A 26,913-nucleotide genomic window follows, 5' to 3' on the forward strand; every position below is an offset into this window, starting at 1 on the left:
TAGGGCTAAAGTGGCACTTAGGAACGAACTCCTCTTTTCATCTCTATCATGGGCAGAAGATGTCACACAGCGGTTCTCCCATCTTGCCTTAAAACTTGTACAGACCTAGGCCAATTATTTTCAAAGTAACAAGTTATGTCAATTTGAAGATTTGAAGTCCATAAAGCTCCACCACATCTTCTGGGAAACTGTTCTGATGATTAATGTGTGCCTGTTTTAAATATAAATAAATAAATAAAGCATACTTTGTTTCCAGGATGAACTCTTCTAGTTTCAGCTTCCAGCTTCTGGCTCTTGGTATATGGTTCCTGGCAATTAAAAAAACTTCTATTATCAGGTAGCTTCTCCTCCAGTGAAGTGTACATAAAGGAGACACACCCCAGTATCATGCTGGCTTTTACCTTTCTCTTACTGGTTTAAATTCCCAGCACGCCCAGAGCCCCGCACCCAAGGGGATTCATGAAGAGCCCTACTGACTTTTGTGAAGAATAGGACTTCAGTAAAAATGACTGGATACCAGCTACCTTCTTTCTCCACCAGGAGAGATGGCCTGTCTCAGAGTCTCATTTCCACTTAATAGATAACATGTCATTGGAGGATTTGGAAGAAGGGGTTTTGGGGAGAAGAGTATAGGCCAATGTCCTAGGCCACCCTGAGCTATGGGCTGTGGGAGACACAGTTTGGGGAAGGGACAAAACAGAGAAAAACAAAAAGTGTCAGTGTAGAGAGGAGAAGCAGCAGCAGACTAAATCAAGGAAGGACTGTTTTTTAGCACAAGCAGCCAGGCAGTCTGAACGCTGCGTACCCCAAACACACAGCTGGTGACTGCTCTGGGGTGTAATGGGGGTCACATGCTTTCATTTCATCTGGCATCTGGAGGTACCTTTGCAGTGAACATTATATCTAACCAATACATTTCAGCAAAAAAGTTGTTTTGACAAATCACTACTTTGCAGTGGAAAAATACCACCATTCAGAAAAGTTTCCCCACCAGCTCTTATCTAAGCATGGTTAGCAAAAGCTAGCTACTCAGGGCTTGAAAATGACAAAAAATGTTTGATGTTACACTTTTTCTCTTCCAACCATGCCTGGCAAAAACATGCCTTTACATAAATTAGCACACAATCCACACTTGCCAAGGCAAAAATATTCTATTCTTTTTGAGAGCAGGGTGAAGAAAATACAAAAAAAATCCTGAAGTTTTTTGTTGCTGAAATAATGCTGATTCTAGGTAGGGTTGTCTCGGGGGCATGGCTGATCAGTTGATGGGGGAGGTGCAATGTGGTTTTCGAGTGATCACCACAGAGCTGACAGTGTGCGCTACACGTAGTCCAGAAAAAACAATACAAGACAAAAAAGCCTTGAGAATTAAGCACCTCTGTGCTTTCCAGTCTGCAGTAGCCCGACTTACAGACTTTAACAAGTGGGCAGTGGTGTCTACAATTGTTGTCAAAGCCTTCAGGATGGTGCAGGATGCCATATATTTAGGTGCCCAAACGTGGATTTGGAAGCTCAGTGATCCTCACCTGCTCTGCAAATGTCAGCCATGAAATCCAAATCACATTCTGGTAATCCTGCAGGAAAAAAAAAAAAAAATCACATTGAGTTGATGAGCGACTCTGTCCATCACTAAGCCTGACACTTCTGTGCAGTATCATTTGTCACAGTCCTCTTTCATCCATACCCTGTGCGCTCTCAGGCTCTCACCCACACAGCATCTTAAGCAAATGTTGTTTCCTAGTCACAGCAAATACAACCAACTCTACTGCCATTTTTCTGTGCTTGCACAACCTACTGATACTGGGATTTCCTAAAAACCAGAAGGAAATCAGGCACTAGGATCCCCTTGAAATACTACCTGATTTCGGAATCTCTTCCATTATAACTCAAATTCACCTTCTGACACTTTCTTCTCTTTCACGCCCATGCTGGCATAGGCAAGACATTAACCAAGAAACACTTGAATTTTGCTGTTTCCCAAGCACTAATTTTCTGTGGGATGGACTTTCAAAACCCTTCCCCACATTAGAAGCCTATTATCATTTTTGGATGTGACTTAGCACCACTGGACTTTGGTTCCTCACAGAGCAAGTCAGAGAGGCGGTATGTGATCATTTAAAGATGCTCACAGGGGCCAAACTCAATTTGCAAAAGCAGGGAAGAAAATTAAGTCACATTAATTTTTACTGACATAGGTTAATTTACAGAGATTTTAAATCATGAATCTGAAAAAGAAAAGGGATAAAGGGATACAGAATTAAAGTACAAGATCACTATAGATAAATCAACGTACCAAACTGGAAGTCATGGTTACTGGGCTCTGTTTTCATTTGCACCCCATGCAGGGTTGCTGGGCCACCTTTGGCAAGATACCTTCTGCTCTCCCTTTCTGAGCACGATCCATAAATCCTTTCTCCCACTACCTCTCCTTAGACTAGAAATCCCTCAGAGCAGGAATCACCTGAGCACAGCGGCATCCTGCCCTCCCTAGACAACAGCGGAACATAATTATAAACAACGGTAAAATACCCAACATGGTGTCCCACAGGTCCTCCCAAGAACATCAACAAACACAAAGGAAAAGACCCCATGATTGCTTGTAAAAATATAATTTCCAGCACAAAGTACTCCTTAAGGGCAGGAAATATCTGCAGTTTAGAAGTCTGCATCCCTTTGAACCTTGCCAACCCAGCTGCAAGGAGGTATTTGCCCTAGTGTGAAACATGGCATTTGGCCAACTGCAATGCAGAGATGGCCCGTGGGCAGCCTGGCTGCTGGCCCCTGAGGGTAGCTTTGCCCAGATGTGGAACAGGGCCCACCTCGGTGCAAAGACACTTTGGTCTTTGCCAGGGGAGATACTGTTTTTTCTCCCCCAAAAGTGGGCACCTTATATCTATTCTCAGTGAATTTATGTACTTCCAGTATCAAAAAGGAAAAAAGCCTGAATCAACTGGTCCTCACCTGAGGACTTGCAAACACTAAAGAGCCAGAAAGATATCCTCAAGTGGTAGATGCAGGGGGAAGGGATTTGTTTCTAAGCTCGAGGAGTGTAAACCCGCTTTCTTGACCTCTTTTGGCTCTATCTCCTTTGCCACTATGAGCTTGCCCTCTACCTTCAGTGCCTTTTTATTTTTTTTAAACAAATCTCATGAGATCACTAAGCTAATAGAAAGGATTTTTATTAAATCTGGCAACTCATAGTAGTGTCATAAGAGTAAAAAATATCAATCTACTGAGCATGGAAGTGAGGAAGAAGTGTGAGCTGGAGGCAATTACAAAATGTTAATTTGACAGCAAAGGCACAACTTTTGAAGGAAAGAACAATATAAGGCAGACAAACAGAAAAAGAAGGAAATGCATAGCGTGAGCTTACCAAAGAGAGATCATACGAGATTTAGTTGGTAGCTTTCTCTAATAAGATAACTCATTTTCTAGATAAAGGACATGCAAGAATGAAGACTATTCAAACTTCAATAAAGCATTGGTTTAATGTAACAGGGGAAATATTCAAAATGGAGAAAATGGGGATTATCAGAGGCATTGAAAGCAGCTATGAAACCAACTAAGAGGCAACAGATTGCACTGGGGAGGGATGAACCAGTCTGGAAAGTAAAAATTGGTTTGGGGAATAATTTTCTGTATTATTTAAATTAATAGCCTCTGCATGACTTCTGGAGCATACCAATGTGATTTGCTGATGATATGATGTTGGAATGAACTGCCATCCCATGGCAAAGTTGGCATATTTTGCAGCCAAAATTAGCTGGGGGGAGGCCTGGGGGATGGAAGTGAGCAGGGTCCTGGGCGGTAATTTGGGATCGCTGATGAGAAAACCTGCTGTGAGTTCACTGCTTGAAATGATGGCAGGAAAAGAGTCAGGAGGACAGGCTGATTGTAAAATGGTTTCAAACCATTTCACACCATGAAGGTGCTGTGAGAAAGTCAAACCTGCGGAGCTGACAGTGAATGATGGACAGGACTCCCATGGGAAGGGCACAGCCTGGAAAGCAGGAGGGAGCTCAAGTGCCACCGCAGTCTCCTGTGCTCAAGACAGAAAAAGGTATGGACTAGGGCTACTTGAATAATGCTAGTGGCCAGCCCAGTTTAGGAGAAGAAACTAAAATAACTTGCTATGTTTTGCCTTGCAAAACAAACGCTGAGAGGTCACACAGCTCCTCCTCATCTCTCAGAAAAACTCAAAGGTGGCTATTTAAACCAGTGTTAACGTAAACGTGGCTAGGTCTGTCTCCACCATAAATAAGTCTAGCCTGAAAGCATGATGGTTTCTAACAGGAGAGGTAGCAGACCCTTGCAGTAGGAATAAATGGGGACGTAATAGATGCAGATTGGGAAAGCAAGAATTATATCTTCTTTACCCCACTGCAGCAGCTCATTTTCCTTAAGCTGTGAAACCAGCAGTACTGCTTCCGATTTCTGAAATACAGTCAAATTGTGACATGATTTTCTCCAAACATTTTTAAACACAGAAATTATTGCCCATTTTAAACTCATGCTCTTGAAGACTGAGAAAGCTTTTCTCCTGCAATTAAACTTGGATATTTAAGCCAAGAAAAAAAAAAAGTATCAGAGTGAAGACACTCTTATGCTTCTATAAAAATGACTATATTGATACCATTAAGGCCAAGGCAACCTGCACTAGAAATTGCTTACACAACCACTCAAAGATGAGGAATACACTGCTAATGGGGGAAAACTCCCACAAAAGCATCACTCCCTTGCTGATCCCTCAGTCCTGAGCCACATGGGAGCCCTGCAAAACACCATCCAACAGCAAATGTGAGAACAAGACTGATAGCTGTACTAAGAACTGGAAAACTCAATTGTCCTGGTTTCAGATGGGACAGAGTTAATTGTCTGCCTAGTAGCTGGTACAGTGCTATGTTTTTGAGTTTGGTATGAGAAGAATGTTGATAACACACTGATGTTTTCAGCTGTTGCTAAGTAGTGTTTATACTAAGTCAAGGATTCTGCAGCTTCTCTTGCCCAGCCAGCAAAAAGGCTGGAGAGGCACAAGAAGTTGGGAGGGGACACGGCCAGGACAGCTGACCCAAACTGGCCAACGGGGTATTCCATACCATGTAACGTCACATCTAGTATATAAACTGGGGGAGTGGGGGTGGGGTGGATCGCCGCTCAGGGACTAACTGGGCATCGATCGGCAGGTGGTGAGCAATTGCACTGTGCATCAATTGTATGTTCCAATCCTTTTATTATTACTATTATCATTTTATTATTGTTGTTATTATCATTATTAGTTTCTTCTTTTCTGTTCTATTAAACCATTCTTCTCTCAACCCATGAGTTTTACTTCTTTTCCCGATTCTCTCCCCCATCCCACTGGGTGAGGGAGGAAGTGAGTGAGCAGCTGTATGGTGCTGGCTGGGGTTAAACCACGACATCAATACAGGTATTAGTCTGATGGAACAATATAATCTCTGCCCTCTCTAACCTTGTTGTGTTTCAGAAGGTATAAAGGATCCCTTGTTTTCCTCCAGGAGATAAGAAACTTATCACCTGTCTATCCCTTTGCCAACGCTCCTGCTATGCTACAGGCACCAGCCTGTAGTATAATATTTTCTGTCAAAGGTACTTTAACTGGTACACATCTAAGTGCACTTTCAGCAAATGCTTTTAGCTTATATCTAACTTTGCAAAGGGCTTTTGCACCCAGAAACATACTACTATTTTTCAACTATATTAGCTAGTTTAACAAAAGATGCTACTTCTGTTGCCAGCATCCTTTGACCATCAGACAGGATCACCAACAAGACTTTCAGGCTGCAGAAGGTGATCTCTTGGGGTATGCAAATTGAGAAAGTTGTAAGGTCATCCAGACAAAGATGTAGAATATGACTGGAGTTTCCTCATTTCTCAAAAAATGCACAGCTACTCAGTGGAGAAGTTTTGAAGTTCTAATCATCAGTTTTCCAGTAGTTTGGGTAGGCTTTCACAGCAAAAATTGCTTCTTCCCATTACACAGCACAGTAACTCCTCTAATGCTGCCGGTATAAACAGAATTTAAAATAAACCAATAACAAGTTAGACAGCTAACAACAAAACTTAAATCTAGTGTTTTGAACTTCATCTCTTGTGAGAGGTTTGGGTTGCTTTCCAACTTACAGAAATAAAACACATTAATTATCCTCCTAGGATGTCTAAGGCACAGCAGAAGCTTCGGATGCCAGCACTCATCTCCTGCTTCATCGCAGAGGAGTTGCTTCATTTCTTGTTATTTATGAAATTTCCCCCCCATACATTTTGACGGTTTCCTCATGACCAAGTCTTCAGAGGAGCTGGTAAAAATGTTTCAACTCAACAAAGCATCCTCATGAAAAATGGAATTTCAAAATAAATAAATAAATAAATTGCCATCCAAGAAAATGTCACTTTTGACAGGATGATCAGATTTTCTGTTGATCAATGAAAAAATACTTCTTAATAAATTCTGAGGATTTTCTGGCTTTAAAAACATACCCTGAAAAATAGAAATTTGGGGTTGTTTCCCTTTTACACACTTGTATCCGGACAGAATTGAGGAATGCCAAGAGGAGAAGGGGAAGCACAGACTAACTCTCTCCCTCTTTCACACTGTGTTTCAAGCTGTTCTTGACAGGAGTTAGAGGAGGAAAATTAATTATTAGTAACTTGTAATGCTCTGAAATTTCCACCATTAAAAACTATGAAAGCACAGAATTAAATGGATCCCACTTACTACACTGTCCATTTTCCAAGTAATGAAAAGGTGTGTGAAAAGGTAAGCAGCAAAACAAAAGACACCTAGGAATGCCTATTCATTTCAATAACAGCAAAGAGAAAAGAGGAGAGGGTGACCAACTCTAAAATGCAAGGACACAGCAGACAACAGGAAAGGGATGTCTGGAGAGAGGGAAAACTCCAGTCCCTCCATTTCTCCTTCCCTTTCTGCATTCACGCTTGTACGCATAAGAGTGCAGCAGTAGATGTGGATGTTAAGCTACAACACAGTCCCCATGTCCTGGCTTAATTCAAAACACTATGACCCCGCACGGTCCCTTGAAGATTCATATATGTACTACATTGCTATATACAGGGCAGAGGTACCTGCTGGTGCTAAGTCCTGGGAACAGCTAGAAGAAATTTGCTTTTTTCCATGGCATAGGCTAGGATTTCGTGACACGTCATTTCCAAGTATGCTGTTTCACAAGGTTAAATCTGCTCAGTCACCCACTGGTTAAACCTGGGATCGATACTAAGAGGGATTTGCTACCTGCCTCAGTGCATACATCTGCAGGGATCAAAGCTTGTATTGGAAAATCTGGCACTTTGAGCAGAGTTTTTCTTCTTTCCATTAAGGAAAGGAAATGCATTCATTTCAAGGATACAGCCTAGATGTGAACATATGTGAACCACAGCTATTAATATCTACGTCTTCATGTAAACATAAACAGCAATGAATACAACCAATGGATATTTTCAAGATGGGTAGAATTAGTAAACTATAGAATAAACACCTATTTTTGTCTTCCTCCAAAATATCAAGTGTCAGTTCAAGTAAATATTTTCCCAGAAAATACCTTTTCTAGAAGATTTAGCCTGCTTTTCTTAAGTTTATTATGCAAGTGTATATATATTTAAATTTTGAAAGGTTTTGTTAGTTTGGTTTGGGTACAAAGATTGTTTGCAAGCAGCTGGAGATATCTGATAGGGAAAATAATCAAAGCAAGGCAGATCAGTCAGTGGTCATCGCACATGGATTGCCACCTTATAACTTCTCTTATTTGACAGCTGACATGGACTCCTGTCCCCCGCAAGGCTGGACCAAGTGGCAAAGCCTGCTCAGGAAACCCACATTGTTGCCAATACAACCCTTCATGCAACCAGGCTGCAAATCACAGGACTAACCTATGCTTCTCAAAAATAATGGGAAAAAATAGGGAGGGCTTAGTAAGCTAGAGTCCCTGCAGCCAGAATATTGTGCACGCAAGTTCTTGGGCTCTGTGTTCAGCATTGGGATTTAGAAGTGAATGTTTTCTTTTTGCAAAAATGCTGTTATATTTGCTTACTTCCCACTCTTTCAGAGAGAATTCCTGCTACTCAAAGTGCTTGCTAGAGTATGGAAGGCAAACACAAAGAACAGATGTGAAGGGAAAGGAGTATGTGTCTGACATGGATGCTGTATGAAATTCATGCTTTCAAAAGAGCTCAGCTGCTCTTCTCAGGAGGAATTGCAGGGAGCCGAGTCCTTTTGGAAATCTGGCTCCTGAAGCTACAGTAATATAAAAAAAAGAAGCATATTTTCTCCTGTGCTATAGTTTCATTACTGATTTCATGGGAAACACATTTAGGCCAGTTTGGACCGTTACCCCCACCCCCCAATTCCTACCCCTTCTCTTGCCATCTAAAGATCTGTGGCACCAGCAGGTATTTTTCCATTGACGGCAACTTGGGTCTGGATCGGGCTTTCCATTTTCATCTCTCTGCTATTCTTCTCCCGGAGAAATAGAGCGCCTTAAATTTTCAGTTAATTCAGGCATATAAGCAAGGATATGAACAAGGGAATGAACAAATTCCCCCCTACTTTTCTACCAAGAGAAGATTATGTAGATCTCCATCCCCTTGCCTGGAAAATGCAGTTCACTACCTCTAATGGGTCTCAGTGGATTGATGAGGGAAAGTCAGGAAAAGACCCTAAAGTGGCTGACCAAAGCCTCCCTACAGTTAGTTTAACCAGTGTGGTCCTCTGCAGATAGAGGAGAAAGTCTTCACTGAGACTTTAACTTCCTTCCTGCTCCAAATCACTCTTAAGAGTTAAATTTCTCTGCCCAAAGTACAAATTAACATGCTGAAAAGACTGACTGATGGGATGGAAACACCAGGTTTATCTACCAAGCCCCAAACACTCTTTCCCAACATGTATTTGCAAACTGGCAGTTGCATAAGTGCAAAAGGAGCCCTGAGAAGTGCGTGTGTGATAATCACAACGTAATCACTGCTGATGAAATTTGATGTTCTTCTATAATCGCTGTAATTTTAAGTGCACTGAGTGCCATTTAAGTGACAAGAGTGTTATGATGGATGAAATATATGCTTCCAAAGTTATATCAGCTTCTTTGACATTCATGGCATGGAATGCTTAGTGGCATTTAATGTTTGTAAATCTTTAGCAATAAGTTAAATATGTTAATTACCACTGGAAAAATCTCTCAAGCTGAAGTACTCAATGACTGTATCACAGTTGTCGTTAGTGCTATATTCTCTTCTTCCTATCCACTAAGTAAGCGTGACATATCAGGTCAGTGATTACACTCAGGATTTGCATTTATTTTGATCTGTTAGTCCTTCTAGGTAAGTCAGCAAGCTGGCACTCAGCTCGCGCTGGCTGCTTTCCCCTCACCCATATATTGGGCGCCTCGACCTGCTGGCACTGCTCCTGCTTTAATCTGAGCAGGCTGGCGTCTCCAAGGTGCCATGTGCTCCCACCCTTGTCCTCTTGCACATGTAGGCTGAGCATGGCAGACAGCGGGTTTCAGCAGAGACCCACAGAAAAGCAGCTCCAGCTTTGCCACTGTGCCAGCACGCTCATCAAACTGGGCATGGAGCAAGCCCAGCGTTTCCATCCCCTCTCCCAGATATATCAGATCATCTACAGCTGTCATATGGGACAAGGATCCACGACCAAACCCAGAGACATGGCTACATGGCTTTAATCCAAGCTCAACAAACTGGGATCAAGAGTGGGGGGGCATTGAGTGTTATCTGATGGCAGCCTGCAACATATCGTAGTCAAAACGGGTCACAAGACAAGGCTGGTATTACCGATTGCATCGTTTTCTCGCATACAGGCCACAAAGCAGCTTGCTGGAGAGAAATCATCTGCGAGCCATCCCTCAAAGGAAGTGCTCCCCATTTCTGCACCCCTCCCGCTGCAAACTCTAGACAACAGATTTTACATCCCCAAAACCATTTCCTGTCTAGAAATAAAAATCAAATTTCTTCAAATGTAATGTGAGATAGATGCTTCGAACCAGGAACATAAGTTAACAGAACAGAGAAGCGATCAGGGTATGAAATAACTCAGCAACATATTCATTCCTTGGCATCTCAGCAACAATTTCAAAAATTATCCAGGTGAGATTCCTGTAAGAATTGCAGGCAATGAACAACAGCAATGGTAGGTCAAGGCAATTGACTTCTTTACAACTTAAAAAATCCTGTCTGAAAATTACTTGGGATATTATTTAAGCATTTTAAAAACAGGTAAGATATCGAAATGAAGCAGAACGTTTTGTAGATTAAGCCTTTGCAGACCCTCAGTGATTACTTTCCCTTCTCTCATTACTGGCTTCTTTAGAAGGCAAAATTACTTCATTTTACAAAACTGGCACCCCCAACTTCTTATTTTCAAGTAAAAGCAAAGAGAGTTAAGGGTGCATATGCATAACTCGTCTGCAAGAAGCACATGGTATCTGACTGGCAGGTCAGGCTGCTTAATTCAACTCTTCCTTTCCTTGAGCTTTCAAGAAATTGTCCTCAACAATAAGGCCCCAAACAGCCCCACTCTGCTAACAGGGTGAGGAAAACCAGGATAGAAAACCATAATCCATTTTGAGCAGCCCATCAGGCACTGACCAGAAACACGGCTTGCCAAAGCCAGCCCTTAGCACTGTCGCACAAAGTGACCTGAAACTCATGAAATGAGCTATTAACAAGTTAATGCACTTATTATTTGCTCCATTGTCAAAACTGTCATCAGTTGTTAATTGCAAATTACGAGAGCTGCAATTCTGATTTTTACAATTTGAGCTTAAAGCCCTACTTGCCAACAGCCTCATTAAATTTAAGCAGGCTCCAGGCAGGTAGAAAAGCCCAGCTACCTGGCCTGAATCGGGGATGAGACCTCTGATACAGGAAAGGGACTAAAAAGCATCCTGGTTTGGCAATGAAAAGCATGTGCTTCTCCTCGAACACAAGCCTATTCCTAACTTTAAGCACATGCTCAAGTGCTATGCTGAATAAAAGCCTAAAACCCCATCCTGCAAATGCTTAGGCATGTTACATTAAAGCAGCTTCACTGACATTGGGAGGAATTTTGTAACTTGAGGTAAACTATTCATGAGGATGCTGGCAGGATTGGGTCCTACTCAATTCCAGACCAATGAGAGATTCATAATGCTGATATTGCCTTCAGAATATTTCCCTTGTAGGCTGAGCCCATTTCCATCACATATAGACTATATTTTACGAGGAAAGTATTGGCAACTTTGATATGAAGAAAAATCCTCTGGGCTGTATCATTCCCTGGAATAAAATAAACTAAGATAAAAGTGAAATGGAAACCTGGAATAAGTAAAGTAACCAAGCTGCATCATAAAAGCTATTTACAGGCTTGAAATAATCAGATCAGTGTGCAAGTCAAAAAGTTTTGCAGTTAAAGGCACAGATTTCTAAACCAGCTCAACATAGGAGCTGGAGAGAGGTTCATAAATGAGCTCAGTCCCCATTTGAAGCTCGTGTAGCTTGATACCATGTCCTTGCAGTTCCTGGTGCTCGGCATGGCAGCTGCTCAATGCCAAGTGCTTCTGAAGACCCAAAGGGATCTCAACTGGCAGTCTACTAATCTTTTCCCCTCCATCCTTCAGGTACAGTATCGCCCTGCACGGCAGGCAGGCAGGCACATTTGCCTGTGTTACAGCTAATAGGAAAGAATAATGTTCCTTTTGAAGGTTGTCACCACTAATGCAACCCTGTCTTCATTTGTACTCCTAACCCCAATCTATGGACTATTCCATCTGCCCTTTCTAAGGCTGAAGCGGCAACTTCATTTGCTCCATCCAGCAAGCAATAAACCACCAGCTCAGAAATGGGTTTAATAACATTAACAGGAATACCAGCTGAATAACCAGCCATTTGATTATTATTATTTGAACACACAGTCCTGATGCCAACATTTCTCTGAGACGGCAGTGAAGAAATTGTTTCCATATCTCATACTGTTTAGTAGTTACACTAAAAATGATAGAAGTACTTGCAAGACAGGGGGTTCATAAAACTGCTTATGTGATCCCAGTCACCCCAAAAGTTAAGCATGTACTTCATTCAAAGTATTCAATTTGGCCTATTGCTCTCAACGCAATAACGCAAAAACTTACAGCTATGTAATGCATAAAGGATTGCCAGATCTGGTTTTCTCATGGAAAGCTGTATTTTTTGAGAAGAGAGGAAGCACAGGGAGATGAGATATGAGCTCATGAGACACATTACTTAAAAAAAAAAGGGGGGGGGGTTGGAAATTGAGAATACTTTAATACGATGTGTCATTTTCCACAAGGATTTATCATAACTTTATTGAAATCAGTGGGGACTTTGACATTGACTTCAAGAGGGATAATATTTCACTCTGAGTTCTCAGGCACTGATCTGATCAGGTTAAAGTTTCAACACGTCATTTTCCTGTTTTTAAAAAAAAAAAAAAAACAAAACAAAACCAAGCCATTCCATTCTCACAGAGGTAACTTGCCAAGACAATTTTCTAACTTCAAAGATTTTTCATTTTAATTCTTTTCAGAAGCTAATGGCTTCATTTGGTAATGTCCAAACACTTATAAAAGATGTCTCAGTAGTAGATTTTTAAATGTATTTATTCCAAAGTTGCATCGCAATTTCTCCCCCCTACCTGTACTTGCTCCAGAGGTAAGGCCAAGCACCCAAAAGCAGAAAAAGAGATGATGGAAAATATTTTTCCCCAAGACAATCTGCAGAAAATGAAAGCTTAAAGAAAATGAGCATTTGTGGAAAATTAAAATGTTAGTGGTTTTCACTGAAAATTGAAAGTGTTAAACTATTGACTCTGAGTTTTTTAGTAGTAGCTTGCCCTGTCTCAGCCAACAATGCAGTGGTAACAGTCTGCAATGGGAGCAGGAGTCATGGCCACTGCTAGCTGGGCTCTCCACACTGCTCCTAGGAGTATCTCCCATGCTATTTTCTTAGAAAAAAGTCACCAAAATAACTGAATTAAACATAAAATGAAATCTGAATAGTTGGGCCAGCAACTGGTGAGGGTCTTAGGAGGAAAGCTGACTAGGATGCAAAGGGAGGAAAACATAATGGTTTATGTACACCCTCTTAAGCAGAAAGAGAAATGCTATTGCTTCTGCTTGCTTGTGATACAGCCGCATTTCAGAAGCATTACTGCAACCATAGAGGGGACGAAGGGCTTTTTTGTATAACTTAATGGCGCTCAGCAGCCAGATGTCATAGACATACTACTCGTAAGCTCTTTGGAAAATCCCAACCGACACAACAGTGGTTGTAAGTGCAGGCACACAGCCACCAAATTTCTAGTGCCCTGTTGCTCCACGTAGATTTTGCCTCCCTGATCCAGCTGCAGTATGGGTTTGTTATCCTTACTACAGGCAGGCCTTTCCCATCCAGAGAAGGGTCTGCTATCATTTATTTCACTGAGGTGTTCAGGTACTGCTTCCCAGGAAACAGAATTTTTGAGAAAAGTCAAGGGGATACGAATCTGAAATCTGTAATGAGAAAATACGCAGTAATGCCCATACCTATTCTCTTTTTGATCTTGGGAGCAGCTGGAGTACGTTCATACTGTACCATTTTAGGTAAGGCATCATCTTTGTCAAACATGAAAATGGCTTCGGGCAAAATAACTCTCTTTTCCCACTCCAGTCTCATTCATCAGAGATCACCATTAGGATAATAATGTGGGGAAGCCCACAGGAAACCTGTAAATAGTCCCAATAAAACTCAAAATGGCATCATACGGGAGAAAATTCCCAGGTGAGAAGGTGCATTAAAACTGCACCAGGATCCTGACCGTGCCACACTGTTTTCACCAGAAGTGGAAGGAAGAATCTCACTAGGGTAACAGGAACAGAAATTATCCTTTTCAAAGATAACCAAACTGGCTGAAGTATAGGTAAAGCTACACGTTACACACAAAACACAGCAACGTGTGCCTGCACTGGAGTCAGGAAAATTCCTTTTAGGACTGGAAATCTTGGGCTTTACCCTCCAAACCACACCATGAGCCCTTCCTATTCAAATCCAGCAATCAAACTGGGAAATCAGAAGAAAATATTTGAAGCAAAGTACCGGATACACACACGCTCAACCTGTGCACATTAAAGTAGCCCCACTTCTGCGGGTGCAGACCTGCCCCATACATGTTACCACTGCTTGAAGTTTGAGCATTTTCCAGCTTGTCTTGTGAGTGAGGCTGGCTTGCACCACATTCCAGCTGGAGAAAAACCTGCGCTTTCATTTAGTGAAAAAATACCACAGTTGTGAAATTTGCTTTTGTGGCAGGAAAAAAAAAAAAAGGAGAGTCCTTTTGAAAGCTTTCATTACAAGATGTGAGGTAGAGCCCCCTGAGCTGGCACCAGCCTCCTAATTAATCAGTGTAAGGATTGTGGAAATCCTGGCAGAAGTCACCACTCTGCCTGGCTTACCCCTGGAGGTTTTGACCTGGAAATGGAAAAAAATCTGAATTTTGTTTGTTCCCCCTCCAGTCTGGTGGACTCAGAATAACCAAGCCTTTTTTTAAGTCTATTTAAAAATTTTGCACACAAACCATGTACACACACACAATATAGTTTCTACCTCAAAACCACCCAGACTAGTTTTCAGGATAGTGCTTTGGGGCTGAATCGTGTAAATCAAGCAAGGAAAGAGAGAGAGAGGAAGAAAGCGGGAGTGATGGCTTGTAAAGAAAGCATTTTCTGAGCAGGAAATCAGGACTCCATCCTGGGTGTGTTGTGTATTGGTCTCCTGTGTCCAGCCAGCTGATGAAGAGCTTTCTGGAAGCAGCAGAGCCTTGAAACATCACACGCACGCAAAACTTTAATTTTGCATTTAAAAGCTTTCCTGAAATAGGCCGTCATTGTTTATACCAAAGTAATTTCTTTCAAATGGGAATTTTCTTCTGGAATTCCTATGCTATTTACAAAAAAAAGACATATTTTTCAAACCTGGCTTGAATATTTTCTGTTTTGGGATAAAGCCACACTAAAGCAACCATTTATATATATCCGCCCATATAACTGCTCTCTGGAATTCAATTTAATTTCTCCCCTCACTTTTAATAACTCTTTAGGTAACAGAAGAAGTTTCTCATTTCAACTGCACCTCACTTTAGAGTTGCATTATTTCCTCCTGGTCGTAAGACTGGTTTGTTTTTAATATACTGCTACTTTTCAACTCCCTTCCTGGGCCTCAGGCTTTGGCAAAATTTGGCTGTGACTAACAATATGCTGTTTACTTGCCCTCCACCCTTGGATGTGTCAAGCTCAGATTTTTTTGTTTCCACTCTTCACTGTGTTTTGGGGTTGGTTTTTTTTAAGTTTATTTAGCAAGTCATCTAACTCTGCTCCAAATGCTACAATACTTTACAAACCTAGAAAGCAGTTGGTTTATTTTTCACCATGAGGTACATTTCACCCTTTGAGATTATTAAGCATGGTGGCTGTTATGTGTTTAGCTAGTGTTTAGACGATGCAGTATTCAACAAAGTCAAAAGATTTTTCTAAGACAAACCGAAATCATACTGGTCAGCTCTCGCAGCCTCGGGCACTTGTGAAAATCAGCAATGGCGATCCTTGCCACCTCCAACAAAACATATTTTTATCGGTGTTTTCAAAGGCAGATCCATAGCACTAGCCCCATAATTTCAGGGAGAAAAAAATTAATCGAAGGGAAGGGGCATGGAAACCAGGAGACTGAGGCCATGGACACCATCAGGGGAAATCCAGATTGCCAAAACCAAAGTGGGGGCTTTGCTTAGGGCATAGTTTTTGGGGAGAGAAGCTGCTGCCTTTGGACCTTTCCACCTCTACGGCACACCCCAGGGGGATGCCGCTGCTGCTCATTTTGCTTCTTGGCTGAGCAGAGCTCAGCTTTCAATAAACCCGTATGACTTCAAGTGACATCCAGTACAAACCTCTTTTTCCTCCTCTTTTTTTTTCTCTCCCCTTTCTCCTTTGCCCATATATCAAAGAAGAAAGGATCAAATGGACAAAACAACAAAGTGGTAAAGTGCTCACTTCAGGGTTGTAGCCAATCTAATTAATTTTTCATTTAGGTCTGATGTATTAGAGGCCAATCAATCAAGGATTATGTTTACAGAGTTGTAGAAAGAGAGGAGACCAAGTCCTCATTTGTTGTCTGGGCTGTCCAAATTAGTCAGTTAAACGATCCTGGGGGAGATCATAAAGGATATGAATAGGTTCTTGTAAGTACCTTTCTTTTAATTACAGACCAAACAGCCAACAGTTCCCGCAGTCCTTGACTTCCCGCCTGAAGGGCAGAGCTGGCTTCTTGGAAGCCAGATGGACGGTGGTGATTTCTGCCACCCACCTTTGGGACAGTGCAGAGTTTCTTCATCTCTGAGAGCACCAAACCAGCCCATTGGGCTCAGGATACCTATCCAGCAGGAGCATGCAGCAGCTGGTGCCCAGCAGGTCCGCCCAGACACAACGGACTCCAGTCTTTCTTAAGTCTTAAGGAGCAGAAAAAGGAGTATGAAACTGCAATCAGACCTCATTTTCAGGACCATCTATATTTCCAGAAGGGTACAAAGGGGTTTTAGGGAAATCAGATTCAATTCTGGCTGTGCAGAATTTTCGCTTTTGACTTAAAAGCCCTTTTTGGGGGTGATTTAGCAGATTGTGCCCACAACAGTCACACGAGTGCTTTGCTATTGCAGCTTCCACCGCTTGACTTTAAATTACAGCAGAAGTCTTCTGCATTCATTCCCCCAAAAGTGCATGACTTTTGCAAGGTACCTGTTTTGTCTTTTATAATTAGCCGGGCTACACGGTGTATGGTTCTTACAATATTAATGGTCCTTAATAGCAAGAGTCAATGTGGTGACAACTAAGTAGATAGATGGCTTCAAATGACCTGATAAACATAGGAGGAAGATGTGAGGAGGAGAGAGAGTCTCTCAGTCTGTCTGACATGACCTTTTCCTACAGTCATTTCACATGGCAAGTTCCCAAGGACCTTTTTAGACATGAGATGACCAGCACTGAAAAGTCATTTTCCATGTTCAAGAGCTAAGTGGGATACAGTGCTCCTGCTGACATACACTGCTTGAGTGGGGGCAATACAGAGTAAGTCCAAAAGCAGCTCCTCTGCTCTGCAACGGGAGTGCTGAAATGCAGACCTAGCATCTACGACGTCCACTTTGCACAACAGATGCCAGACACAATAACTAGAGCTTTTTGCTGTAATTGTTCAGGACAGAAACAGTTCTGATGGCTCCAAATATTCAAACTCTTTATAACATCATGACTTTGAAATTTCAGCACTTTACTCCATAAAAATCTCAAATTAGCAAAAAGCTCAATACAGTAATGCAACAGTGGCCCAGAATGCCATTCCTTAAGCTTTCTCTTCACCTGCCACAGCAAAGTACTTGCTTGCTACACAATGCATTTGCATTTCTGTAAGTTCACAGGAGGCTATGGTTTTGTGTATGAGATATGTTCGGCATCTCAGGGAATTGAGGGCACAAGGAGCAATAAATAACACAAAAGCAAAGAAGGGATTGGGCCTTTTTTTATACAATGGATTTCTATATTTGAGAACAGAGCTTGAGAGTGCTCAGATTCCGCTTTTATTACAAGCTCACTGACTAGCCATGTTAAAAATGCAAAAAGCAAATAGCCCCAAATAGCTGCATCACCATGCCACCCAAAACATGCACAGATATATTTCAGATATACAGGCACAGAGTGCCATCCCGACAGCCATCCTGTCCCAGCCTTGTCAGACTGGAGCCCTGCCTCCTTTTGCAAGGCAGAGTCTAATCTGCATCAGTTCATGCTGATGCAGAGCAGCTTTCACGTAGATAAACCCTGGCTTGAGAGGAACTAAAGCTCTTACAGAAAATGTCTGGGTGCCTAATTGCTCTAAGTAACGTGGAAAACAAGGAAACTGGTGAAATTTTCTCAAATGACCATTTTTATTGTATCCAAATCAGCTTTTCCAGCGAGGTAACTGTACTTGCTGTAAAAAAAGACTGTTTACATGCTTTGAAAATATGGTGGACTATAATCATTGAAGTCAAGCTGCCTTGAAAATCCAATGCCTACAGGCACACAAAACCATAAAATTCTCAACAAAACTGAGCTGTCAAAACCAGACTTAAACCAGAAAAATCCATTTAAGAATGTCCCTACTCACATGCTACAGCAATGTGTGGCACCAACATCACAGGTTAAAACGCACGTCTTAATTTTCTAAAAAATTTGCTTTGGATCAGTGAATGACATGCTCCTGTGTTTTGTGCCACTGGTTATTTCCATGTCTAGTAAATAAAAACCAAGTTTAGGCAAAGCCTGCCTCTGTTGCCCTTGTGGAGGATGTCAGCTGGCCTTTACTGACAATTAGCCCAGGGAGGCAGATGGGGAATAGCTGTAATTATTGCAGCAGGGCAAGGTAGGAAGGGTTGGGGCCTGAGTCCACTCAGAAGGGAATAGGTAAAAATGACTTCTTGTTCTCAAGGGATGGCGATATGGTGGCAGAAGGCATTTACCCAGGGCTTGCAATATTTCTGCTGTCAGTTTTTTCTGTTTTGTTATTTTTTTATTTTTTTTCTTTCATACAAAGGTACCTTGCCTCTTTAGGTAAAGATGCAGTAAACATACTGGCTGGTCCCAGCTCTCAGGGCCAAGTTTTATTTGTGCCCTAAAACTGGACCTTGTGTGACATAAGAGTGGTTGCTGGCAGACTCTTACTAGGCAAGCACAATATATACCTAAAGCTTCTATTGCTTTAATGTGAATATTACAAACTAGAGATGCATGAGAGCCTCTGGTACCATATTTCTGCAAACCACAGGAGACCTAGCCTCATAAATCACACCCAGTGAACTCCTGAGACGTTTAAGCAAGCAAATGGAAGAGGAGCGCCTTTTCCTTGCCTCCTAGGTACTAGCCACCAGCAAGAGCCTGTTGGTAGTTAGCTTTCCTGGGTGGCCTGTGCTGGGAAATGAGGAGTCAGGTAATTCAACCCCACTCCAGGGGCTGTCATGAACTGTGGTGTGGTTTTCCTCTGCTAAATGCATGTGATGAACCTGATCCACAGGGCAGGAATAATGGCTCTGAGGCAGATGGGGATGTCTTTTGGGCTTACGCAGGTGCATCTGCACGAGCATTTCTCTGGCATGGGAAAAATGTGAATCCGCAGTTCCTCTGTGCAAGGTGGTGGCTGCCAACGGAGAGCTATAACACAATGCTGTGTGGTTTGGTGTCTGCCGTAATAGGATTCACAACAAGATGGGTGGCTATCAGTCCCCAAAGCCATAATAGAAATCCCTGTGGGCTTTAATAAGCAATCCTCTTCCAGTTACATTAGAGTTGTAATGCTGTATATGGGATTTAGCATTTTAATTACCAGTCTGGAATAAAGCTTTAATCCAGCGTTCATGTTCCTCAAAGGAAATGGCTTTTGAAGTGACATAAATCCAAATTATTGGGCTGAGAAAGTTACTTTAATCCTTGAGCATTTATACTACCCTCTTTTTTAATAAGACAAAAAAATTGATCAAAATAAAGCACTTAAAAAAAAAAAAAAACAACAAAAAAACCAACGAGATGGCAGAGTATTAACTCCCTCCCATTTGTGAAGTTATTGATCAGAAACACTAAGGTGCCAGTAAAAAGTCAATCCAGCCCTTCCTGGCAAGAGCTGTCAGCAATGTCTTGAAAAACAGTGGTTTCTTATCCTTGCACTTGGGACCATGCAGGATGGGAACTAAATGCAGTTGTCAAGCTAAGTCCTTTGTTCTCCTTGCTTTACTCAGTCCCCCACACACCCTCTCTTCTGGAAGAACATTTGGATATTTCCCACCAAATCCTTCCAGCAACTACCTAGATACCTTCCTGCCTTGCAGTCACTTTTGCTGGGAGGAACATCAGGGCAACAGAAGCAGGCTTTGCCTACAGTCAATTCTTATTTACTAGACACTGAAATAATTAGCTGCACAAAACACAGGAGCATGTCATCTACTGATCCAAAGCAATGTTTTCTGCCTCACTCCCTTGCAAATTTTTTGCGGGCTGGCCTGCAACATACCAAGTCTCTTGCTCCTGGCGTGCCAAGAAGACCTGGAGCAGGCCTGGTGGAGGGAAGCATAGGCAGGGATGGTGCATCAGGTGTGCTCAAGCATCAGGCGGTGTGCCACAAAGCCTGAAGAATGGGCTAAATGATGTGGCAGTTGCCATGTGAAAGATGACAACAAGCTGATGGAAGTGGACCCTCCAGAAGATAAGTTTGAACCTATGGAGGTTGACTGACCTCCAACAAAGGTGGCAGGGCACACAAGGGAGGTATTAGCACAGCAGGCCTGCACATGTCTCCCGGTCATCAGTAAAACAACTGTGGAGTTTCAAGTGTTGCTCGAGTCCTTCTTCCCAATCCTGAACTGTCCCCCTCCCTGGCCCTGGAGCCTCCAGAGGTGGTTTCTCTTTTGCATGGAATCCCAGGAAAGAGGGGAGGAAAGGGCCTGACCTCCCTGGGGCTGTTGCACAGGGGTGAGAGTGCAAGCCCATCACAGGACCACCAAGACCATTGGGGACCTGGAGGTAGGTTTTATGCAGTCTGAAGCCAAGAAGCCTCATGGAGGATTGCTGCCTTCAGCTACCAAATGCGTGGCTGACAGACTCAGATCCCCTCACTGCCCCATGACGGTGCACAAAGAATAATGCCAGCTCAATCAAAGCAGCTATATAGAAATGGTGTCTGGAGATAGGACAAGAGGAAATGGCCTCAAGTTGAGGCAAGGGAGATTTAGGTTAGATATTAGGAAAAACTTTTTTACTGAGAGGGTTGTCAAACATTGGAATGGGCTGCCCAGGGAAGTGGTTGAGTCACCATCCCTGGAGGTATTCAAAAAGCGTGTGGACAGGGTACTCCAGGGCATGGTTTAGGGGGCATGGTTAATGGTTGGACTTGATGATCTTGAAGGCCTTTTCCAACCAAAATGATTCTATGATTCTATGATTCTATGAAAGACAAACAGGAGAAGAGAACACAATAAACTGTCTCTGCTACATGTTCATGACTGCAAGCCCCAACAGCACCCTGTTTTGGGTTTGCGTGGCAGAGGTTTTGGTAGTGGGGGAGGGGGCTGCAGGGGTGGCTCCTGTGAGAAGCTGCTAGAAGCCACCCCGGCTACAAGTCGGACCTTCCTCTGGCCAAGGCCGACCCAATCAGCGATGGTGGTAGCGCCTCTGGGATAACAGATTTAAGAAGGGGAACAGGTAGTGAGTAGGGGGATTGGAATGTGAGAGGAACCCTTCTGCAGACACCGAGGTCAGTGCAGAAGGAGGGGGAGGAGGAGCAGGGGAGGAGGGGATGCCCCTGCAGCCCCTGGTGAGACGGCAGGCTGTCCCCCCCCAGCCCATGGAGGGGAGCGGGGGAGCAGAGGCTCACCTGCAGCCTCGGAGGACCCCACGCCGGAGCAGAGGGATGTCCCCAAAGATGGCCGTGACTCCATAGGAAAGCCCGCGCTGGAGCAGTCTGTGACTGAAGATCGGCCCACGGAAAGGACCCACGTTGGAGCAGTTTGTGAAGATCTGCAGCCCGCAGAAAGGACCCATGTTGCAGAAGTTCGTGAAGGACTGTCTCCCGTGGGAGGGACCCCACGCTGGAGCAGGGGACGAGTGAGGAGTCCTCCCCCTGAGGAGGAAGGAGCGGCAGAGACAAGGTGTGGGGAGCTGACCCCAACCCCCATTCCCCGTCCCCCTGCGCTGCTGGGGGGAGGAGGTGGAGAGAACCGGGAGTGGGGTTGAGCCGGGAAGGAGGGAGGGGTGGGGGGAAGGTGTTTTAAGATTTGGATTTACTTCTGGTTATCCTTGTTTTGATTTGATTGGTAGTAAATTAAATTGATTTTGTTTCTTCCCCAAGTTGAGCCCGTCTTTTGCCCGTGACCAGAAGTGGTGAGTGATCCCTCCCTGTCCTTGTCTCGACCCATGATCATTTCTTTATATTTTCCCCTCATCCCACCGTGGCCGGTGGGGGGGGGGTTGGGGAGGAGTGAGTGAGCAGCTGCATGGTGCTTTGTTACTGGCTGGGCTTAAACCACAACACACCCCCACCCTTGGCATACACAGCCTTCCTAAGCTCCTTAACAACAAGTACAGAATTAGCACTAATGCTGCAATGAGACAGGCATACAAATCTTGCTGATTTTTAAAATTCAATTTAAAGTATAATCATCAGCTTTGGGCCCTCCAAGGAGCAGAGGAGGGGGCTTGCTTTGAGAGACATCCTTTACTCTTGGTCCACATCTGAAAGGCACTCCTTGCAATCATGAGGCCCAGGAACTTACTCTTCTTGAGAATAAACAAACGTTAAAGGCTCATTTCTGAAAAATCTGAATTTTTCATGCTGGCCATATCAGCATGTCAAGCAGGCCATGTGCATCTGGGAGGACAGCTGAATGACATTTCTGACAGAGGACCTTATGCAGCTGCCCAGACTTGGCACGTCAGAGTTCTTCAGTTATGATTTTAAGTAGAAACCTGCAAAACTTTATTTCTCATAACAGCATCTGACACCATACAAAGCTAAATTGTTTCTGTACGCATTTGCCTACTGCTCTTTCATCATGACTGTTCAATCTGTATGAAATCGGAACAGGAAGGAAAAAATGCCACAGAGATGAAAGGACAAAGGAAACCCATTCCACGGTATGATAACCCACTTCTATATTCAATATAGAAAAGAAATTGCTACCCACCAAGAGCAGATGTTCCTTACAGTTCATAAGCACCCATCAAACACTAAGTCCCTGGTCATACACACACTTCCTTACAGCTTTGATCTCTAATGTTACCCATGTGAGTAATTTCAGTTACTTATAATACAACCTATAAACAGGCACCTGTTGTTACTTGAATTAGAGCAGCACATACAGATTCCAGGTAGGGATTGGGGCTTAGCTCTACTAAGGTACGTATAAGGCACCTTCACACACTCAGAAAAATGGACTGACTTCCAAGAGCTGTGAGCTACAGTTTTTTTCCTTCAGTTCCCACAGCAAAATGGACTTCGTCTCATATGTCACAGGCTCACCCACCCTAAACAAGTTCATAGGACCTCATCTCCAATGCTACTTGAAATAGTCAAGTAAACTGAAAGGCCTTAAAAACACCTTTGAGACGCTGCATAGGATTTCTCAAAGAACGTGGTTCACACACATCCTACTGTGTCATCTGGCTGTGGTTCTCTATTACTAATGCCTATTTGAAAAAAAGTCCTGATTTTAATTAAACTGGATATCACATAACGTATCTGGGTGCTAGCCACTGTATACTTCATGACTGAATGAGTACTCATTGAGCAAGGTAACAAAAGCTGAGTTTTTGCAACTGCTCAGCAGCACCACTACCTCCAGGGAAGTGCAAAGGACCAAAAGTGCAGCAGCCCCAATATCTGGTGTGTGTCTAAATGAGAGCTGAGCTCCCAAATGGCCAGATCCTGTTAGGACCACTAAATTTATCTTGAATTCTGACCCAGATTATATGAGAAAAGCTGAACTCCATTAAGCTAAACACATGTATTTCATAGACTTGTGCTTTATACATTTTTTTCAATAGCAGAAGAAGCCTCTTCTATTACTAATACAGTTTTCAAAGCCAGCTTTTAAGGAATGAGAATTTGGACAAAGGAAGCACGTTTCAAGCAGTTCACCATATGCAACCTGTCATCAGAAGTGATGGATTAACCAGAACATGCATTTCTTTGACAGCATAGCTTGAAGGGCTTGGTGAGCCTAAGTTCTTTTCCCCTCAATCATGACGGCCTCCATGAGAGATTTCTTTTTTCTTCCCTCAGCCACATTTACAACAAGACTCACAAACTCCACTGCAACTCCCGTGCACCCAACGAATTGCTGTTGTCCTCCCAGTCTGAAATCCATCCACTCCCAATGGCCAAACTGATCATGCCACCCACCTAAAGTAGATCATTCATCTGTGTTTCATGGTATCAACACACCATTTTTCTGTCTGATGTCTTAAAGGATATGGTAGAAGGATGTCCTTGTAAGACTATACCTCTATCCACATCCCATGTCAGAAAGCTTTCCTGCTGCTGGACAGCAAGAAAGTTTCAGACATAATTAACAATCTGAGGTCATCCATTATTTTAATGAGTCTGCTGAAGAGCACTGTTCCCTGATAAAAAGCACGTGGAAGACAGTAGCCCTCATTATCTCCCAAACAGAAGCAAACTGCAAAAGCGGGGGTGGGGGGGGAATCCTTGCACAAAAACCAGAGAGAAGATGTAGACTGCCTCTGATGTTATGTTTTAATCCTGTGAAGACAGAGGTGGTGGTAAAGTTGCCATTTTCCCAGTGGTGACAGATGGTGGAGACTCCTCTCACTGCAATTTTAAAGGTGGCATAGTATCTGAAGCTACAGGCTTTGACAATCTCCATCCATTTGCAAAAGTCATCTTCAGAGGAGGGAAAGTTAGAACAAGGAGCACACAGGCTCACTGTCAGCAGCAGAATTAATTGCCCTTAGTAAGACTAACACCCTCCTCCTCGCTCCTGCTCTGTATCAAAGACACATGTCAAGCTTTCCCCTCTGAAAGCACTTTTGCAAAGAGATGAAGGAATTGCTCTTACCTAGGCCAGCATGAGGGGCAGGTCTTTAGGGAAAAGGGGCCTAAACCACAGCCAAGCACAATGCAGGGCACAGCAGCACCGCTCACCGTCCCCAGCTGCCTAGCAAGGCTCCCGCTAAGCGTCTGCTGCCCAAAACGTAGGGCAGGCAAAGCTCTGCCAAAAAATAATGAAAATGCTGACTGTGACTCTGTAACTTCAGATCCCCTATGCAGAAGAGGAGGAGATAAGGCAGACTGTGAGAAACAACCTTGGGAAGATAAAGAAAGGAGGGAGTTGAGGGAGGAAAAACAAAGATGGAAGCAAACAACAGCATTAACAGACTCAAAGAGCTGGAAAGACTACAGATGGTGGCCAGAAGAAAGGCACCAGAAACCTGTGAACATGCAGCATTTAAACAAGTGGACTCTGTGTGGACCTCTGGAGTTTAACACCTCTGGCCTCCCAATACCATCAGACATCTGGCCAAAGGATTAGAGAGATTACTGAGCTATGCAAAACTCAGCAGCAACACATATGGATGCAGTAGAACTAGTTTGTTAGCAACAAAGATAAATACAGGCTATCCTCCCCACATGGCCCATGCTGGTAGAAACCCTTCAACAGCCCTCTAAGGTGGGTTTAAATGCTTTGGCAGCCAAAAAGGGTCTCTATCAACCTTGCCTACTGAGCCCCCAAATGTCATATGCTGCATCCTAAACAAAGCAGCTGGGAAGGAGCTGAGGGGTAAGGGCTAAAGAAGGCTCTTGAGTTGGTTGCAGCTGCAATGAAAGAAATTAATAAGTCAAAATTAATAAGCTCAAATGCCTGTTTTGTTTGCAGCAGATTTGCAGTGGGACTTAACCCAAGAGAGTCCTCGAAATGGCTGCCAGCGTGCCCAGGGTAATTGTGCTGGACTGATTACTGGCTGAAAGGTTAGCTAAGCAAGAGTAGTTCTGAGTGGAAGCACAAAAAGAACATGTTACAGAGGTCATAAAAGCACTAAACCTATTATCTCACTATGTAATAAACATCATCCAAAGCAAAGAGATTATAATGCGTAAGAAGAGCAGAAAATCCTGATCTGCCAAGTTATTTTCAGCTAATCTGCATTAATACGGTAAACCAGCACATTAGCACGTAGGATTAAAGTGGAACCCCAAAGCCAGGCAGTTGGAAATGTTTTGTTTCGAGAGCAAAGATGATTGTTTCCAGCATCAGAAGAGCAAACACAGCACAGCCTACTGAGGTAGCATCCTGCACTCCTACATCTGAGGCAACAAATCGTCTAAAATAGCTCAGCTACTCTTCTCAGCTGTGTGTTGAGTAAAGCAGGATAAGCACAGAAAATAATTATATGAACCATCTAGACAGAGAGGCTTGCAAATAAACTCCTTTACAGTCCCGACCTCTCTTGTTCACTCCAAAAGCTTTCACACTGTCAGCATGGCTTGCTCGAGGTCCTGCCCCTCGCCATGCCTAGTCCTAGCACTTCTCTGTTTTGGCAGCCAAAACACAGGATAAAGACAGGGAAGGGACATGGTGAAGCTGGATTAGGAAACGGCACAGTGAGATCCACCCTGGTTTCCATTCCTAACGAATGGCAGTCAGTGCCAGAGCACTGCAAAGTGCCCTTTTCTCAGCTTGCAAGCTATGCACCAAGGTACCAAAGTATAGCAGAAAGCATCTAACAGACCTCCTGCCCCCAACATCTACCAAATGACACAGCATCTCCAGCAGTAACCTCCAGCAAGGAACAGGCAAGTTAATAGCCAAGAATCCCCTGGATTATTGACCGTGGATCCAACTCTTCCTCCTACTAAGTCCCACATGAAATTTAGGCTCTCTAAAGAAAAAACAAGTACTAAAATATTTGTTATGCAAACAAGATTAACAGAGAATATGACAGGTCTGACAAGAATGCTCTGGCTGCGTAAAGCTAGAAAAATTTACCGAATTCATTTATGGTTTCACCATTCAAGTGTGTTATTTTGATTTCACTCCTATTAGGCATTTAGACAACTTGACAACATCGGTATCTGTTCATCCATCCTCCCTGAGTATATGAAGAACTGAAGTTACTCCTGCTATAAAGACAGGAAAACAGCCCTATCAACGACAGTTTTGCACTAGACCCTACAGATTGCAGCCCGAGTAGTTTATGAACCAGCTCTGGGCTTTATAATCACTGTCTGGATGCATCTGTTACCGCTTAGAGTTTGTACTCTGGGAATGTATAGATTCCCTTCTGCTCTTTTGGACTCACCTGCTATCTAAGC

The sequence above is a fragment of the Harpia harpyja genome, chromosome 2 (assembly GCF_026419915.1).
Source record: "Harpia harpyja isolate bHarHar1 chromosome 2, bHarHar1 primary haplotype, whole genome shotgun sequence".
Classification (NCBI taxonomy): domain Eukaryota; kingdom Metazoa; phylum Chordata; class Aves; order Accipitriformes; family Accipitridae; genus Harpia; species Harpia harpyja.